Here is a 4,218-nt window from a genome sequence, read left to right as displayed (position 1 = left end):
TGAAATAATTGCACTAAATTGTCAAACCCTTAGACAAGACAACAAATTTAAATTTTGGAAAATACCGTTAGAAGAATCTACACATGCAAAATAGACTACAATTACTAACTACAATTACTACAACAATACTACTGTCTACTATTTTTACAATCAGAAGAATTCCAAGGGACGATCCTGGCAGGGTCGCCACGTGCATGGGGGCTTAATTAAATAAAATGCAAATATTTTTAGTAGCTGTTAGTCCGATTACGCAAGTCTCGCATACGGCTGGCCCTGATTAGTTTTAGTACGCAATCTGACTGCTTATAATGACAACAAAGAATGTAAGAAAATTTCTGTTAACACAATTAATTAATTAAGTCCCCAGCAACTATAAAACCTACGAAACCAAAGCACAAATGTAATTGTTCTGTGTGTGGGAGTGTGACTCAACATACACATCTGGCACGGTTCTTCTTCAACAAGACAAGAAATTTCAAGTACCATTTATATTGAAGTAATTAAAAAAAATTAGAAATAGGATAATTGCGCAAGAAAACCAGAATTACACTCTAATACAAGAACACACGCCAGATGCTTTGTTGACTGAACCTGTAATGACACATTATTCAGGACACTGAAAGAATAAAATAAAATAGTGTTTTGTTACCTCCATATATATTGACGAAATGCACTCTGACCATTACAATATCTCCATTAGAACAACATCTGCTATCTCTCCCATCAAACAACTGCATAAAATATGGAACAACACTCACTACTACCACATCTCAACAACTCTCCACTACATCTGCAAGAACCGCCTACCACAACTTCTCAAGAATCACTCTCCGCTTCTCGACAAGAACTGCCTGCCGCTACTTCTCAAGAATCACTGCCAGTGGAGGCGGCGGAACAAAACTCTCTGGCGCGATCTCTGGTGCTGTGGCTCAGTGTAGCCACCTTTCAACTAGTGTATTTAAGATGGGTTACCAAATGTATCTGCAGAATTTTGGAAAAGTGAACATGGAGGAGGTAAAGATAATGAGTTATCCTTTGCCATCCTTTAAGGAGTCGTGTCAGAATGTCCGTTTTGTAACTTTTGAACATTCTCTTAATATATATATATATATATATACGGTAAGGGAAAGTAGGGCACGTATATCTCTGCTTAAGCCAGCATAAAACCGAAAGAATGTATAGTTTACGTGGATGGTTTGTTGTGAAGTTTTCTCGGTTACCATTGTGGATGTTTTTCTTATGCACATTTGTATTCCAGTATGTGCACCCCCTGTCGTGTCGAACGAGGTGTATTGCGGTATATTAAGACGTCACGACACTGAGGTCGCATTTTCGAGTTCTGTTGCGGTTGCCATTCTGTCTGATGTCAGGAGGCGAGAGAACATGCTGTAGTTTGTGGACAGTCACCAAGGAAGAAAGAACCTTAGGAAGGCAGAGTTACGTGGATTTCAATACAGCGACGTACTAGCTACAAAGCAGTGGAACTGTCAGCACGGTGCATGGCCGACAGTAATACAGACATCTTTAAGTTGTGGCAGCAGACGGTGTCTCCCTTCTGGCTTCCAGAAGAAAGCAGCAAGTTGACAGTGAAGAAGGATGGAGGATAGTTCCACTTGTGGCAACACAGGCCATAGCGTAGGTACGTGCTGTGCAGTTGGTGTGCTTTAGTGTTTTGACTGATGAAAAAAAAAGAACGGTTCAAATGGGTCTGAGCACTATGGGACTTAACATCTGAGGTCATCAGTCCCTAACCTAAAGACATCACACACATCCATGCCCAAGGCAGGATTCGAACCTGCTACGGTAGCGGTCACGCGGTTCCAGACTGAAGCGCCTAGAACCGCTCGGCCACACCGGCCGGCACCGATCAAAAAAAGTGTTGCGGTGTGCACCGGGATCGGTGAATTTGGCCACGTACAGCAGTTATTGTGCAGAAGCAAGGAAACGACGTGAGAGAAATTTGATCCAGCCATAGCCACATGTAAATATATTTCCACGATAATGCCATAGTGCCGTGTACATCATTATAGTTTTGTACTTGAAAACACAGCGAAGCCATTGTGAGATACCGATGTTTTAAGCGGTAAGTCACTGTATATTTTGCTTCTTTATGCATATTCCTCATAGATTCTCCAGTATGTAATATAGCCGTGTAGATGTTGTTGTCGTGCCTGTTGTCCGTTTGGCATACAGTGGACGTATTGGTAGCAACGAACTGTACAACATTTTAGGGAGACATTCCGCTGTTCCTATTTTAATTTGGTCTCCTTTTGTAAATGCCATTTTCGTGCAGAAGTAATATTGCTTTATTTGTGTAATGCATGGCTATGTCCTAGTATAAGTTTTGACTGCATATTAGTGTTGTGCAGTTTGGAGATATGGGGACGATATTATTTTTTTATTGTTGTGCGAGCAATTGTTTTGTTGTTTGTTATTTCATTTGTTATCTGAAGTTAAATAATGGAGGAGGGTGAGTGCAATGGTTACCTGTATTCTTATCTCTATTGCATTGTAAATTGTTGTTTTATAAAACAAAGTTTGATTACAAGTCCACTCTTGTACAAGCCCAAGATGACCTTCACTCGCATCAGAGATCTACGCCACAAAGAGTAAGTACGAATGATTAAAGAAATGTAGAGTTTCACTATGTGATGAATTTTCTGTGCTGGAAGACAAAAACTCTCAAACGAAAAATTGGGTCAAATAGAGTCAAACATCGTTTATATACGGCCGAACCGTCTGTTTCCGGCAACAAAGCTCCTGTTTTTAATGTCCTGTGCCTAAAATCAGTGCTCCTTATCCGCGTCTCTTCCTTTACACTACATCAGCTGGGCTAAACAGTGTCACCGCCACTGATCTTCAGGGCGAAGCTATGACTTACGAAAGTGCTTGTATCTCTATGTAATTGCTCCGTCCCTCTCCATCTCTTAGACATCAGCACAGTTTTCTCTTCACGCGAGGGGGCCGATACCGTGAATTACCACAAAAACATTACTGTTGACTATTTAAAGTGAATCATCTATGCTATTAGGGATGACATTCCCTACGAGGAAACAGCGAAGAGAGTACTTGCACGTGTAGAATGTTAACCGAACAATACCTAACAAATCAATATTTTGAATGATACACGAGTTCTCCCCTCTAACGCCAACGGCCTTGTCGCAGTGGTAACACCGGTTCCCGTCAGATCACCGAAGTTAAGCGCTGTCGGACTGGGCTAGCACTTGGATGGGTGACCGTCCGGTCTGCCGAGAGCTGTTGGCACGCAGAATGCACTCAGTCCTTGTGAGGCAAACTGAGGAGCTGTTTGATTGAGAAGTAACGGCTCCTGTCTCGTAAACTAACATACAGCCAGGAGAGTGGTGTGCTGTCCACATGTCCCTTTACATCCGCATCCAGTGACGCCTGTGGACTGAGGATCACACGGCGGCCGGTCGGTTCCGTAGGACCTCCCGCGGCCGGTTCGGACGGAAATAGTTTTCTGCAGTCTAATAACTAGACATGATTACAGTGAAACTCTTATTATTTCTACGTAGATGGAATATGCACTCCGTCTTCAGGCCACAAGTGGCCCATCGGGACCATCCGACCGCCGTGACATCCTCAGTTGAGGATGCGCATAGGAGGGGCATGTGGTCAGCACACCGCTCTCCCGGTCGTTACGATGGTTTTCTATGACCGGAGCCGCTACTAATCGGTCGAGTAGCTCCTCATTTGGCATCACGAGGCTGAGTGCATCCCGAAAAATGGCAACAGCGCATGGCGGCTGGATGGTCACCCATCCAAGTGCCGGCCACACCCGACAGTGCTTAACTTCGGTGATCTCACGGGAACTGGTGTATCCACTGCGGCAAGGCCGTTGCCACGTAGATGAAAAACATGACATAATTTGAAATACAGTATGTCCATCCTGAATGTCGTAATTGAACTGGTTCAAGCAATAAATCATCAGGAACAATACAATTTTTAAACTAGTATTATATTGCAAGCAAGCTCAGGAAACGTACTCTCAGAGGAGAAAATATGAATTCCACCCACTGATTACTTATTGCGACAGCAATTCATAGAAAGTTTCGGAGAATAATTTTCTTCTGCTCGGTTATTTCTATTCACCATTATCGAGCCCAGTAGGGCAGTTGCTTAGACAGATGTAGCTCTTTCTGTTGCGTTACAATATTTATTTTCATGCTGTGTGTTATTACGCTGCGACATGCCCGC

General features: G+C 43.0%; 1 pseudogene; it reads left to right on the top strand.

The window, feature by feature from the left end:
- The first annotated feature begins 3,146 nt into the window (after positions 1-3,146).
- On the top strand, positions 3,147-3,264 carry LOC126142838 (5S ribosomal RNA; annotated as a pseudogene).
- The last annotated feature ends 954 nt before the right edge of the window (positions 3,265-4,218 follow it).

The sequence above is a fragment of the Schistocerca cancellata genome, unplaced genomic scaffold (genome assembly GCF_023864275.1).
Source record: "Schistocerca cancellata isolate TAMUIC-IGC-003103 unplaced genomic scaffold, iqSchCanc2.1 HiC_scaffold_754, whole genome shotgun sequence".
In the NCBI taxonomy this organism is placed as follows: Eukaryota; Metazoa; Arthropoda; class Insecta; order Orthoptera; family Acrididae; genus Schistocerca; species Schistocerca cancellata.
The sequence above is the reverse complement of the archived record's forward strand: the minus strand, read 5'-3'. Positions and strand labels throughout refer to the sequence as shown.